Source organism: Triturus cristatus, chromosome 9 (assembly GCF_964204655.1).
Source record: "Triturus cristatus chromosome 9, aTriCri1.1, whole genome shotgun sequence".
NCBI lineage: Eukaryota > Metazoa > Chordata > Amphibia > Caudata > Salamandridae > Triturus > Triturus cristatus.
The window spans coordinates 13,005,979-13,022,364 of NC_140592.1; positions in this window are offsets into that span (position 1 = coordinate 13,005,979).

A 16,386-nucleotide genomic window follows, 5' to 3' on the forward strand; every position below is an offset into this window, starting at 1 on the left:
GTTGTCAACTGGATGAGTGGTTTTGCTAGAAATGCATATTGAGGGATCCACTGCCTACAGTATGAAGTGAGGCCTATAAAAGCCCGCACCTCCTTTTGTGTCTTGGGTGCTGGCATGTTAGCAATTAACTGGATGCGGTCGGATGTAAGCTGCCTTCCCTCCTTGGACAGCGAGTGCCCAAGGTAAACAACTCGCTGGACACAGAATTGCAGCTTGGAAGGGGACACCTTGTGCCCCTTGTCGGCCAGAAATCTTAAAACCGTCAGTGACGCTGTTTCACATTCAGGTTCGCTTCGGGCGGTGATCAGTAGATCATCGACATATTGAAACAAGGCAGTGTTAACTGGCATGTGTATACTGTCAAGTTCTCGTTTCAGTGCTTGGCTATAGATGCTGGGGCTTTCTGTAAATCCTTGAGGTGCGCGTGTGAATTTAAAGCTTCGTCCATTTAAACTAAAACCGAACAGATATTGACTTTCCGGATCGATTGGGACACTAAAGAAAGCATTCTTGAGATCAATTACAGTGAAGAACGTTGCTTCTGAGTCAATAGCTGTGAGTAATGAAGAGATATCTGGGACCACAGGGTATTGTGGTACAATACATTTATTTAATTCGCGCAGATCAATAACTAATCGATATACTGGTGGTGCTTTTGGATCCGTTCTTTTAAGAATCGGAATTATCGGGGAATTACATACATTGGAGTCGGTTTCGACAACCACACCTTGTGTAATGAGCTCGTCAATGATTTGCAGTAAAGCCACTACAGCATCTGGTGGTAACTTGTATTGTCGCATTCGTGGTAGTACTATTCCTGTTTTCAGTGTGACTCGATATGGTGTAATGTTCATGCAACCAACATCAGTGGGGCCTTGTGCCCATAAATGTGTAGGTAAATTCTGCAGTCGGTGATCCATGTCTCTGGATACGTAGTGACCTTTAAAGTCACGTAAAAATAGTCGTACTCCTTCCGGAGAACAACATATTATGGCTCCTAGAGCTTTCAATGTCTTTATACCTAACAAGTTTTCTGGACATGATTTAGTAAGCAATAAATCTGTAGTACATGTCAATGGACCGACCGTAAGTGGAAGAGGTTGTGTTACGTCATTGATTATGGGTTTTCCTGAGAATCCAAGGGAAATATTCTGTGAGCCTGAGAGGGGTGCCCCTGGAACTTCACTGCGTCTTATAGTTGTTCTGCTTGCCCCTGTATCAAGTAAAAACTTTCTGTCTTCCCCTAATAGTTCACTATGTACATAAGGTCCCTCTTGGTCTACAGGAACCTCAATAAGGGGTAAGCCAACTTCCCTCTCTAGGCTATCTCATGAGTATCGTTGATAATCGGGATAATCTGTTTGTGCGTACTGATACATCTGTTGTGTTGTTGCTTGTGTTGCAGTAATAGGCTGCGCTTGTGGTGGTGCTACGATCTGTTGTGGAGCTGCCTGTTGCGGAGCTTGTTGTTGCGGAGCTAACCTAGGTTGTGCATGCTGAGGGATTTGTTGTTGATTCTGATCCTGTCTAGGTAAACGTGGTCTCTCCTGCGTTCTACCTGTGGCAATATTATGTTTCAGGACTGGACAATCGTGTATATAATGACCTGGTTGTTTACAATAGTTGCATGTCCCTTTCGCAGGACCTGCGGAATCACCCTTTTGATGACTATCGGCTGGAACTGACTGTGCAACAAGCATTTTCATTTTTGTATCTTTCATACGTCTTTGTTCGTGTTCTTGTTCTTCTCTAATTCTATTGTGGTGATATTGTAACATCTGTAACATCTGTGATGGGGTATTACCTTGCCAGGTACTTTCGAATTTCAATACTCTATTCTTGACTTGTAGCAGAGAATTTTCAACTAATTTTGTCACAAACAGATGTGGATATGACTCGCTACTGGCTTTTATGCCACTATTTATACCAAAACATTTTTCAAATCGGGAATAGAAATCACTAGTGTCTTCATCGGGTTTTTGTTTACAGGCTGAGATTGCACCCCAGTCTTCCTTTTTCGTAGTTAATAAACGTGGCAGTACCTGTATTAGTAATCCTGCTAGTGCTGTAGTCTTTTCCCCAAGCCCTGCTCCTGCAGCTCGGGCCTTTTCTTCGTTTTCTAATGCTGTCCAATCTATCTTTTGGTCTCCCACCTCCCATTCCTTTTCTTTGAGTTTCTCATAAACACCGGCGGGTAATAGGACTTTTAATATTTTCATAATATCAGGGTAGGTATACTCTCCCATGAGTAACATGTCTTTTATCTCACGGTGGAAACCTGCTGGATCCGTGTCATGGCTGGGTACTACTTTCTTCATTTCTAACAATTCCAGTTTAGTTATAGGCGTGTACACAAATACGCGTGTAAAATTATCACCGGCACCTCTTATTGGGTGCACTTCGCGTAACGGATTCTGTCTATCTATGTGATACATTTTTCTTCCCATGATGGGAACTGGAACGTGTTCTGGGCATACGAAATTTAAATATTGGTTTCGGGATTCTAGAATTTCCTTAATCAAATCAGTACCTGACCCTCTCCATATATTCGTGAGTAGTTCTGTCAATATGTCAGGTAAGGGTCCTGGATCGGAATGTTGGCTTTTATATAATATAAGGAGGTGTTGAATCATGTATATACTAGCTAAGCGCTGTTCGTATGGGTCAAGATTCAGAAACATGTGTGCAAGTACATCATCATTGTATTCGCCGGGACTGTCAGCCCATTGTACTGCTGACCTGGCTAATTCTTGTTTGTCCTTGGAATCGAGCATGTGGTACCCCCTTCGATCTCGGAGTAATTTATCAGCGGCTTGGAATAGGTGTTCAGGGGATTTTGTATTTAACATGGGGTTTGGAAAATGTCTATTATATTCTGGACGTATTGGACGTATCGGGTCGTTAAAACCTCTGGTATTATTGTGGGGTCTTCCTCTACCTACATAAGCTATCGTATCTAATTGTTCTGATTCTTGCTCCTCCTCTTCTTCTGATTCTACTCTGTCTGTTTCTCGTCTCTCTTTATGTATTCGTTCTACTTCCTTGCGGATCTTTCGACACATGGCCATTATACACGCCTGTCTATCATGTTTCTCTTCTGATATGTTCTGACCCCATTTGGCAAGTCTTTGCATGGTATCGTGATCTGCCCCAGGTCTGTCTTGATTCCTGATTACACAATTTATGAAAAAACGTAGTAGTTGTCTTTGGACATCCACTTTCTGGTATTCCATAGCTTCGTTAATACTTTCTGGACCTCGCCCTGTTTGGACAAAGCGATATATTTCGTCTAGGTGTTCACCCATTCCTGGTATCGTCATTAAATATAGTGTAGCTCGTCTTATATGTAGTGATGATATGAGCAATTTATCCTGTCTACCTGGTACTGGGTCGTATCTACAATCCACAAGCTGTTCTTTAAACATGTCGGATGTCGCTAGTTGGGGTGTACGTTGGAGTGCTAATTCTCTAAGGGTCTGTTTATTTCGCGGCGGTGTGGCAAACATGTCTGTCGTACCTCCTGTAGCACCATCTGAGGTGCTAGGCACAAAAGGATTAGTTGGGCGTAGGATAGAGATTGTAGATGCGGGAAAAACTGTAGAAACGGACGGGCCTGTTGGAACTTGTGTAGGAGTTTGTAGTTGCGGGGATACAGACGGATGCTCTTGGTGTTGAACACCATCGGCAAGCGGTGTGGGTGGTATGGTATTAGCATACTCGGGAGCTGCGTCATCTAAATAGGAGGAAAGGAAAACGTCCTTTGCTGTTTTGGGATGTGTTTTGGGATGTGCTTTTATCGGGAGCAATGGAGGAGTTAAATCTTTTGGTATTTCCGGGGTAGTCTTAGGTAACCCTTCGGCCAGAAGAGGATACATACCATTCATAAGAGTGTTTCTCTGTCTATCTACCTGTTCTGATTTTACTCGGGTACCTTCCTCAAGTAATAGATTTTCTCGGGTTTTATTTGAATTCTCTCTACCTTTCTCTTCCTGTCTGAGTGCTTTTTCTGTACGTCTATATGATTCTTTACGCCATAATTCAATGGCATCTTTCTGTGACTGTCTGGCTTTCTTTTTCCATAATTCTTCTTCTACTCTCATGATGCAATCTGCATCCCAGGTCCCCGCTGCGGGCCATCTCTGACTCTCTGGTAATTCTTTGGTGTAGTCCACCCATAAATCAAGAAATAATACGGCATCTAGGCCATGTGTATGATACATAAAGTACCCTGGAGTGTCCCTCGGTGGGATGGGAACAGCTTCTTCGAGTACACCTTTTCTAGTTTTGATCTGTCTTAGTTTCGAGAAGAGCGGCATTTTTAGACCTTATTACTAGAACACACTTTATACAAGAAAACACAATAATGAACAGTCATTCACACCACAATATATATAGAACGTATTTAAAACATTTAACACTTAACAGTTTTACGAACAATGATAACTAATAGAAAACTAGTTACTGACATTATACTGACACTAGATAATACTTATTTATACTTATTTATATGCAAAAACATACTATTATATACTGCTAAACAGTACAGATACACTGCTAAAACAGTGCAGACCGGATTTGTGTACCCAAACCCGTCTTGACCGGCACAGACTATGTGCACGTTAAATGCCTCCCCGGTAATGGTACTCACCGGGTAGCTCGGAACGGAAGGCCTCGGAACGGAACTGAAACTGGACCGGACTGGACTCGACTCGACTGGACTCGGAACTTCGGAACTTCGGAACCTGGTGGGCCTCTGTATACCTCGGATCTTGCTCTCTCAGCTAGGCTCTGGTCGGGATACTTCGCACTTCTCACCGCCTCGTCTGGGTGTTGATCGCAGCCTCAGTCGTCCCCGCTTGGCCGGAGGGAGATACAGGAAATCCTGCAGATACGCGTTTTTGTCCATTCAGCTGTGGCAGGAGACCGGGCCTGCAACGCACCGCCGGCGCGTGAGATGAGAAAGTGTCCCTGTTCGGGCGCCAATTTATGTGGTAAATATTTCGTTACCGGTACTATTTTTTATGCGGTAAAGTCTATTAAGAATAACTCAGTAAATATAAGAGGCAGAATCCGTGGTATTAGAGGTTTTAAAAGGCTTTATTCCTATACAAAGGAATACAATTCGAATTGTAGGCATTCTATTCCATCACCACGAAAGTTCAGGAAGGAAGGGCATATATTATTGACAGATAGGCAGTTTTATAGAAAATACATTACAGTGAAACAGATGCAAGAGGCGTAACAGCTGATAATACAGATAAACTGTGCATACGTAGCTAATAGAGGCGTATACATGGGCGTAATTTAATAAACGTCATCATACATGATGTCACAAGTGGGTGGATCCATAAGAGAATCCTGCAATGTCAGCAGAAATATTTGGCAGAGATGCGCGCGCAGCCGCATGACGTGTGATTGACGTGCAACTAGAGGGTGAAGGGGACTTGACATTTAGCTCTACATGTGGAGACAGAAGTCTGGGGTTATGTCAACCTAATCCCGAATCATATCTAATATCCTATGTTTAAAGAACTGTGTTATCCAAAAAGAGAGGTCTCTTAGGATAGAATCTATTCTATACTGACTATACTGACTGTTAGTGCGTGTACAAGCGTCTAAGTGTCTACGCTAGATGCGAGGGGGTAGGAATATTCCATGGTAACGGGGCTATGAATTACTTGCATGAGGACAGCGAGGCCTGGCCCTTTGCGCGGTAGCTGGAGGAATGTTTACCTAAACTACTAGACAGGAATGCATCGGATGAGGAGCGGAGGAGATAATCTTGAAGGTGAAATACAGTTTTTGGCAGGCGACAGGCTGGATCAGGCACCGTTAGCCGCGCAGGGAGTAGGACAAAGTTCATGGATACAGATGCAGGCTCAGACTGGAGCTTTCAGAGGCAGAAGGCAGGAAAAGGCTTGATGACAGAATTCGGGCCTACTCGCCTGAATCTGTAAAATGTGGAAAGTGAACCACATAAAGTCGTTGGCCTTTCATACTTAGGAATGGAATATCTGACCCATTCATGGCGGATCTGAAAGAGGACATGTTGACGGTGGACGCACATATATTTGCGTCTTCAAAACTGGAGCAGGAGGGAACATACATGTACTCATAGCATGCACATGGAGCCGTTGGGGTCTACGATAGGGGACATAACTGATCACAAAAATTCATATTTCCTCACTCTCTTGCAGCTGCTGCGGCTCGCCTCATTTATAACTTCACTTCACTCTGAGTCCAGTGATTCTCTCTTGCAGCTGCTGCTGCTCGCCTCATTCATAACTTCACTTCCCTTTCAGTCCAGTGATTCTCTCTTGCTGCTGCTGCTGCACGCCTCATTCATAACTTCACTTCACTTCACTCTCAGTCCAGTGAATCTCTCTTGCAGCTGCTGCAGCACGCCTCATTCATAACTTCACTTTCCTCGCAGCCCAGGGAGTCTCTCTTGCAGCGGCTGCTGCTCGCCTCGTTTATAACTTCACTTCACTCTGAGTCCAGTGATGCTCTCTTGCAGCTGCTGCTGCACACCTCATTCATAACTTCACTTTCCTCTCAGTCCAGTGATTCTCTCTTGCAGCGGCTGCTGCTTGCCTCATTCATAACTTCACTTCACTCTGAATCCAGTGAATCTCTCTTGCAGCTGCTGCAGCACGCCTCATTCATAACTTCACTTTCCTCTCAGCCCAGTGATTCTCTCTTGCAGCGGCTGCTGCTCGCCTCGTTTATAACTTCACTTCACTCTGAGTCCAGTGATGCTCTCTTGCAGCTGCTGCTGCACACCTCATTCATAACTTTACTTTCCTCTCAGTCCAGTGATTCTCTCTTGCAGCGGCTGCTGCTCGCCTCATTCATAACTTCAATTTCCTCTCAGTCCAGTGATTCTCTCTTGCAGCGGATTCTGCTCGCCTCATTCATAAATTCACTCCCCTCTCAGTCCAGTGATTCTCTCTTGCTGCTGCACGCCTCATGCATAACCTCACTTCACTTCCCTCTCAGTCCAGTGATTCACTCTTGCTGCTGCACGCCTCATTCATAACTTCACTTCCCTTTCAGTCCAGTGATTCTCTCCTGCAGCTGCTGCTGCATGCCTCATTCATAACTTCACTTCCCTTTCAGTCCAGTGATTGTCTCCTGCAGCTGCTGCTGCATGCCTCATTCATAACTTCACTTCCCTTTCAGTCCAGTGATTCTCTCTTGCAGCTGCTGCCGCACGCCTCATTCATAACTTCACTTCCCTTTCAGTCCAGTGATTCTCCCATGCAGCTGCTGCTGCTGCACGCCTCATTCATAACTTCACTTTACTCTCAGTCCAGTGATTCTCTCTTGCAGCTGCTGCTGCTCACCTCATTCATAACTTCACTTCCCTCTCAGTCCAGTGATTCTCTCTTGCAGCTGCTGCTGCACGCCTCATTCATAACTTCACTTTCTTCTCCGTCCAGTGATTCTCTCTTCTGCTCGCCTGATTCATAACTTCACTTCACTTCACTCTCAGTCCAGTGATTCTCTCTTGCTGCTGCTGCTGCACGCCTCATTCATAACTTCACTTCCCTCTCAGCCCAGTGATACTCTCTTGCAGCTGCTGCTACACGCCTCATTCACAACTTCACTTCCCTCTCAGTCCAGTGATTCTCTCTTGCAGCTGCTGCTGCTCGCCTCATTCATTACTTCACTTCCCTCTCAGTCCAGTGATTCTCTCTTGCAGCTGCTGCTGCTCTCCTCATTCATAACTTCACTTTCCTCTCAGTCCAGTGATTCTCTTTTGCTGCTGCACGCCTCATTCATAACTTCAATTTCCTCTCAGTCCAGTGATTCTCTCTTGCAGCTGCTGCAGCACGCCTCATTCATAACTTCACTTTCCTCTCAGTCCAGTGATTCTCTCTTGCAGCTGCTGCAGCACGCCTCATTCATAACTTCACTTTCCTCTCAGTCCAGTGATTCTCTCTTGCAGCTGCTGCAGCACGCCTCATTCATAACTTCACTTTCCTCTCAGTCCAGTGATTCTCTCTTGCAGCTGCTGCGGCTCGCCTCATTTATAACTTCACTTCACTCTGAGTCCAGAGATTCTCTCTTGCAGCTGCTGCTGCTCGCCTCATTCATAACTTCACTTCCCTTTCAGTCCAGTGATTCTCTCTTGCTGCTGCTGCTGCACACCTCATTCATAACTTCACTTCACTTCACTCTCAGTCCAGTGAATCTCTCTTGCAGCTGCTGCAGCACGCCTCATTCATAACTTCACTTTCCTCGCAGCCCAGTGAGTCTCTCTTGCAGCGGCTGCTGCTCGCCTCGTTTATAACTTCACTTCACTCTGAGTCCAGTGATGCTCTCTTGCAGCTGCTCCTGCACACCTCATTCATAACTTCACTTTCCTCTCAGTCCAGTGATTCTCTCTTGCAGCGGCTGCTGCACGCCTCATTCATAACTTCACTTCACTCTGAATCCAGTGAATCTCTCTTGCAGCTGCTGCAGCACGCCTCATTCATAACTTCACTTTCCTCTCAGCCCAGTGATTCTCTCTTGCAGCGGCTGCTGCTCGCCTCGTTTATAACTTCACTTCACTCTGAGTCCAGTGATGCTCTCTTGCAGCTGCTGCTGCACACCTCATTCATAACTTCACTTTCCTCTCAGTCCAGTGATTCTCTCTTGCAGCGGCTGCTGCTTGCCTCATTCATAACTTCACTTCACTCTGAATCCAGTGATTCTCTTTTGCTGCTGCTGCTGCACGCCTCATTCATAAATTCACTTCCCTCTCAGTCCAGTGATTTTCTCTTGCAGCTGCTGCTGCACGCCTCATTCATAACTTCACTTTCCTCTCAGTTCAGTGATTCTCTCTTGCTGCTGCTGCTTAACGCCTCATTCATAACTTCACTTCCCTTTCAGTCCAGTGATTCTCTCTTGCTGCTGCACGCCTCATTCATAACCTCACTTCACTTCCCTCTCAGTCCAGTGATTCTCTCTTGCAGCGGCTGCTGCTCGCCTCGTTTATAACTTCACTTCACTCTGAGTCCAGTGATGCTCTCTTGCAGTTGCTGCTGCATGCCTCATTCATAACTTCACATCCCTCTCAGCCCAGTGATGCTCTCTTGCAGCTGCTGCTGCACGCCTCATTCACAACTTCACTCCCCTCTCAGTCCAGTGATTCTCTCTTGCAGCTGCTGCTGCTCGCCTCATTCATAACTTCACTTCCCTCTCAGTCCAGTGATTCTCTCTTGCAGCTGCTGCTGCTCGCCTCATTCATAACTTCACTTTCCTCTCAGTCCAGTGATTCTCTTTTGCTGCTGCACGCCTCATTCATAACTTCAATTTCCTCTCAGTCCAGTGATTCTCTCTTGCAGCTGCTGCAGCACGCCTCATTCATAACTTCACTTTCCTCTCAGTCCAGTGATTCTCTCTTGCAGCTGCTGCAGCACGCCTCATTCATAACTTCACTTTCCTCTCAGTCCAGTGATTCTCTCTTGCAGCTGCTGCAGCACGCCTCATTCATAACTTCACTTTCCTCTCAGTCCAGTGATTCTCTCTTGCAGCTGCTGCGGCTCGCCTCATTCATAACTTCACTTCACTCTGAGTCCAGTGATTCTCTCTTGCAGCTGCTGCTGCTCGCCTCATTCATAACTTCACTTCTCTTTCAGTCCAGTGATTCTCTCTTGCTGCTGCTGCTGCACGTCTCATTCATAACTTCACTTCTCTTCACTCTCAGTCCAGTGATTCTCTCTTGCAGCTGCTGCAGCACGCCTCATTCATAACTTCACTTTCCTCTCAGCCCAGTGATTCTCTCTTGCAGCGGCTGCTGCTCGCCTCGTTTATAACTTCACTTCACTCTGAGTCCAGTGATGCTCTCTTGCAGTTGCTGCTGCACGCCTCATTCATAACTTCACTTTCCTCTCAGTCCAGTGATTCTCTCTTGCAGCGGCTGCTGCTCGCCTCATTCATAACTTCAATTTCCTCTCAGTCCAGTGATTCTCTCTTGCAGCGGATTCTGCTCGCCTCATTCATAAATTCACTTCCCTCTCAGTCCAGTGATTCTCTCTTGCAGCTGCTGCTGCACGCCTCATTCATAACTTCACTTTCCTCTCAGTCCAGTGATTCTCTCTTGCTGCTGCTGCTTAACGCCTCATTCATAACTTCACTTCCCTTTCAGTCCAGTGATTCTCTCTTGCTGCTGCACGCCTCATTCATAACTTCACTTCACTTCCCTCTCAGTCCAGTGATTCACTCTTGCTGCTGCTGCTGCACGCCTCATTCATAACTTCACTTCCCTTTCAGTCCAGTGATTCTCTCTTGCAGCTGCTGCTGCATGCCTCATTCATAACTTTACTTCCCTTTCAGTCCAGTGATTCTCTCTTGCAGCTGCTGCTGCTCGCCTCATTCATAACTTCACTTTCCTCTCAGTCCAGTGATTCTCTCTTGCAGCTGCTGCTGCTCGCCTCATTCATAACTTCACGTCACTTCACTCTCAGTCTAGTGATTCTCTCTTGCTGCTGCACGCCTCATTCATAACTTCACTTCCCTCTCAGCCCAGTGATGCTCTCTTGCAGCTGCTGCTGCACGCCTCATTCACAACTTCACTTCCCTCTCAGTCCAGTGATTCTCTCTTGCAGCTGCTGCAGCACGCCTCGTTTATACCTTCACTTCACTCTGAGTCCAGTGATGCTCTCTTGCAGCTGCTGCTGCACGCCTCATTCATAACTTCACTTTCCTCTCAGCCCAGTGATTCTCTCTTGCAGCTGCTGCTGCTCGCCTAATTCATAACTTCACTTCCCTCTCAGTCCAGTGATTCTCTCTTGCAGCTGCTGCTGCTCTCCTCATTCATAACTTCACTTTCCTCTCAGTCCAGTGATTCTCTTTTGCTGCTGCTGCTGCACGCCTCATTCATAACTTCACTTTACTCTGAGTCCAGTGATTCTCTCTTGCAGCTGCTGCTGCACGCCTCATTCATAACTTCACTTTCCTCTCAGTCCAGTGATTCTCTCTTGCAGCTGCTGCTGCTCGCCTCATTCATAACTTCACTTCACTTCACTCTCAGTCTAGTGATTCTCTCTTGCTGCTGCTGCTGCACGCCTCATTCATAACTTCACTTCCCTCTCAGCCCAGTGATGCTCTCTTGCAGCTGCTGCTGCACGCCTCATTCACAACTTCACTTCCCTCTCAGTCCAGTGATTCTCTCTTGCAGCTGCTGCAGCACGCCTCGTTTATACCTTCACTTCACTCTGAGTCCAGTGATGCTCTCTTGCAGCTGCTGCTGCACGCCTCATTCATAACTTCACTTTCCTCTCAGCCCAGTGATTCTCTCTTGCAGCTGCTGCTGCTCGCCTAATTCATAACTTCACTTCCCTCTCAGTCCAGTGATTCTCTCTTGCAGCTGCTGCTGCTCGCCTCATTCATAACTTCACTTTCCTCTCAGTCCAGTGATTCTCTTTTGCTGCTGCTGCTGCACGCCTCATTCATAACTTCACTTTCCTCTCAGTCCAGTGATTCTCTCTTGCAGCTGCTGCAGCACGCCTCATTCATAACTTCACTTTCCTCTCAGTCCATTGATTCTCTCTTGCAGCTGCTGCAGCACGCCTCATTCATAACTTCACTTTCCTCTCAGTCCAGTGATTCTCTCTTGCAGCTGCTGCGGCTCGCCTCATTCATAACTTCACTTCACTCTGAGTCCAGTGATTCTCTCTTGCAGCTGCTGCTGCTCGCCTCATTCATAACTTCACTTTCCTTTCAGTCCAGTGATTCTCTCTTGCTGCTGCTGCTGCACGCCTCATTCATAACTTCACTTCACTTCACTCTCAGTCCAGTGATTCTCTCTTGCAGCTGCTGCAGCACGCCTCATTCATAACTTCACTTTCCTCTCAGTCCAGTAATTCTCTCTTGCAGCTGCTGCAGCACACCTCATTTATAACTTCACTTCACTCTGAGTCCAGTGATGCTCTCTTGCAGCCGCTGCTGCACGCATCATTCATAACTTCACTTTCCTCTCAGTCCAGTGATTCTCTCTTGCAGCTGCTGCTGCTCGCCTCATTCATAACTTCACTTCCCTTTCAGTCCAGTGATGCTCTCTTGCAGCTGCTGCAGCATGCCTCATTCATTACTTCACTTTCCTCTCAGTCCAGTGATTCTCTCTTGCAGCTGCTGCAGCACGCCTCATTCATAACTTCACTTCCCTTTCAGTCCAGTGATTCTCTCTTGCTGCTGCTGCTGCACGTCTCATTCATAACTTCACTTCTCTTCACTCTCAGTCCAGTGATTCTCTCTTGCAGCTGCTGCAGCACGCCTCATTCATAACTTCACTTTCCTCTCAGCCCAGTGATTCTCTCTTGCAGCGGCTGCTGCTCGCCTCGTTTATAACTTCACTTCACTCTGAGTCCAGTGATGCTCTCTTGCAGTTGCTGCTGCACGCCTCATTCATAACTTCACTTTCCTCTCAGTCCAGTGATTCTCTCTTGCAGCGGCTGCTGCTCGCCTCATTCATAACTTCAATTTCCTCTCAGTCCAGTGATTCTCTCTTGCAGCGGATTCTGCTCGCCTCATTCATAAATTCACTTCCCTCTCAGTCCAGTGATTCTCTCTTGCAGCTGCTGCTGCACGCCTCATTCATAACTTCACTTTCCTCTCAGTCCAGTGATTCTCTCTTGCTGCTGCTGCTTAACGCCTCATTCATAACTTCACTTCCCTTTCAGTCCAGTGATTCTCTCTTGCTGCTGCACGCCTCATTCATAACTTCACTTCACTTCCCTCTCAGTCCAGTGATTCACTCTTGCTGCTGCTGCTGCACGCCTCATTCATAACTTCACTTCCCTTTCAGTCCAGTGATTCTCTCTTGCAGCTGCTGCTGCATGCCTCATTCATAACTTCACTTCCCTTTCAGTCCAGTGATTCTCTCTTGCAGCTGCTGCTGCTGCTCGCCTCATTCATAACTTCACTTTCCTCTCAGTCCAGTGATTCTCTCTTGCAGCTGCTGCTGCTCGCCTCATTCATAACTTCACTTCACTTCACTCTCAGTCTAGTGATTCTCTCTTGCTGCTGCACGCCTCATTCATAACTTCACTTCCCTCTCAGCCCAGTGATGCTCTCTTGCAGCTGCTGCTGCACGCCTCATTCACAACTTCACTTCCCTCTCAGTCCAGTGATTCTCTCTTGCAGCTGCTGCAGCACGCCTCGTTTATACCTTCACTTCACTCTGAGTCCAGTGATGCTCTCTTGCAGCTGCTGCTGCACGCCTCATTCATAACTTCACTTTCCTCTCAGCCCAGTGATTCTCTCTTGCAGCTGCTGCTGCTCGCCTAATTCATAACTTCACTTCCCTCTCAGTCCAGTGATTCTCTCTTGCAGCTGCTGCTGCTCGCCTCATTCATAACTTCACTTTCCTCTCAGTCCAGTGATTCTCTTTTGCTGCTGCACGCCTCATTCATAACTTCACTTTACTCTGAGTCCAGTGATTCTCTCTTGCAGCTGCTGCTGCACGCCTCATTCATAACTTCACTTTCCTCTCAGTCCAGTGATTCTCTCTTGCAGCTGCTGCTGCTCGCCTCATTCATAACTTCACTTCACTTCACTCTCAGTCTAGTGATTCTCTCTTGCTGCTGCTGCTGCACGCCTCATTCATAACTTCACTTCCCTCTCAGCCCAGTGATGCTCTCTTGCAGCTGCTGCTGCACGCCTCATTCACAACTTCACTTCCCTCTCAGTCCAGTGATTCTCTCTTGCAGCTGCTGCAGCACGCCTCGTTTATACCTTCACTTCACTCTGAGTCCAGTGATGCTCTCTTGCAGCTGCTGCTGCACGCCTCATTCATAACTTCACTTTCCTCTCAGCCCAGTGATTCTCTCTTGCAGCTGCTGCTGCTCGCCTAATTCATAACTTCACTTCCCTCTCAGTCCAGTGATTCTCTCTTGCAGCTGCTGCTGCTCGCCTCATTCATAACTTCACTTTCCTCTCAGTCCAGTGATTCTCTTTTGCTGCTGCTGCTGCACGCCTCATTCATAACTTCACTTTCCTCTCAGTCCAGTGATTCTCTCTTGCAGCTGCTGCAGCACGCCTCATTCATAACTTCACTTTCCTCTCAGTCCATTGATTCTCTCTTGCAGCTGCTGCAGCACGCCTCATTCATAACTTCACTTTCCTCTCAGTCCAGTGATTCTCTCTTGAAGCTGCTGCGGCTCGCCTCATTCATAACTTCACTTCACTCTGAGTCCAGTGATTCTCTCTTGCAGCTGCTGCTGCTCGCCTCATTCAAAACTTCACTTTCCTTTCAGTCCAGTGATTCTCTCTTGCTGCTGCTGCTGCACGCCTCATTCATAACTTCACTTCACTTCACTCTCAGTCCAGTGATTCTCTCTTGCAGCTGCTGCAGCACGCCTCATTCATAACTTCACTTTCCTCTCAGTCCAGTAATTCTCTCTTGCAGCTGCTGCAGCACACCTCATTTATAACTTCACTTCACTCTGAGTCCAGTGATGCTCTCTTGCAGCCGCTGCTGCACGCATCATTCATAACTTCACTTTCCTCTCAGTCCAGTGATTCTCTCTTGCAGCTGCTGCTGCTCGCCTCATTCATAACTTCACTTCCCTTTCAGTCCAGTGATGCTCTCTTGCAGCTGCTGCAGCATGCCTCATTCATTACTTCACTTTCCTCTCAGTCCAGTGATTCTCTCTTGCAGCTGCTGCAGCACGCCTCATTCATAACTTCACTTCCCTTTCAGTCCAGTGATTCTCTCTTGCTGCTGCTGCTGCACACCTCATTCATACCTTCACTTCACTTCACTCTCAGTCCAGTGATTCTCTCTTGCAGCTGCTGCTGCACGCCTCATTCATCACTTCACTTCCCTTTCAGTCCAGTGATGCTCTTTTGCAGCTGCTGCTGCTGCACACCTCATTTATAACTTCACTTCCCTTTCAGCCCAGTTATGCTCTCTTGCAGCGGCTGCTGCTCGCCTCGTTTATAACTTCACTTCACTCTGAGTCCAGTGATGCTCTCTTGCAGCTGCTGCTGCTCGCCTCATTCATAACTTCACTTTCCTCTCAGTCCAGTGATTCTCTCTTGCTGCTGCACGCCTCATTCATAACTTCACTCTCCTCTCAGTCCAGTGATTCTCTCTTGCTGCTGCTGCACACCTCATTTATAACTTCACTTCCCTCTCAGTCCAGTGATTCTCTCTTGCAGCTGCTGCAGCACGCCTCATTCATAACTTCACTTTCCTCTCAGTCCAGTGATTCTCTCTTGCAGCTGCTGCAGCACATCTCATTCATAACTTCACTTCACTCTAAGTCCAGTGATTCTCTCTTGCAGCTGCTGCTGCTCGCCTCATTCGTAACTTCACTTTCCTCTCAGTCCAGTGATTCTCTCTTGCAGCTGCTGCAGCACGCCTCATTCATAACTTCACTTTCCTCTCAGTCAATGGATTCTCTCTTGCAGCTGCTGCTGATCGCCTCATTCATAACTTCACTTCCCTTTCAGTCCAGTGATGCTCTCTTGCATCTGCTGCTGCTGCTCATCTCATTTATAACTTCACTTCCCTCTCAGCCTAGTGATTCTCTCTTGCAGCTGCTGCAGCATGCCTCATTTATAACTTCACTTCCCTCTCAGTCCAGTGATTCTCTCTTGCAGCTGCTGCTGCTCGCCTCATTCATAACTTCACTCTCCTCTAAGTCCAGTGATTCTCTTTCGCTGCTGCTGCTGCACGCCTCATTAATAACTTCACTTTCCTCTCAGTCCAGTGATTCTCTCTTGCAGCTGCTGCAGCATGCCTCATTCATAACTTCACTTTCCTCTCAGTCCAGTGATTCTCTCTTGCAGCTGCTGCTGCTCGCCTCATTCATAACTTCACTTCCCTTTCAGTCCAGTGATGCTCTCTTGCAGCTGCTGCTGCTGCACACCTCATTTATAACTTCACTTCCCTCTCAGCCCAGTGATTCTCTCTTGCAGCTGCTGCAGCATGCCTCATTCATAACTTCACTTCCCTCTCAGTCCAGTGATTCTCTTTTGCAGCTGCTGCTGCTCGCCTCATTCATAACTTCACTTTCCTCTCAGTCCAGTGATTCTCTTTTGCTGCTGCACGCCTCATTCATAACTTCACTTTCCTCTCAGTCCAGTGATTCTCTCTTGCAGCTGCTGCAGCATGCCTCATTCATAACTTCACTTTCCTCTCAGTCCAGTGATTCTCTCTTGCAGCTGCTGCAGCACGCCTCATTCATAACTTCACTTTCCTTTCAGTCCAGTGATTCTCTCTTGCTGCTGCTGCTGCACGCCTCATTCATACCTTCACTTCACTTCACTCTCAGTCCAGAGATTCTCTCTTGCAGCTGCTGCTGCACGCCTCATTCATAACTTCACTTCCCTTTCAGTCCAGTGATGCTCTCTTGCAGCTGCTGCTGCTGCACACCTCATTTATAACTT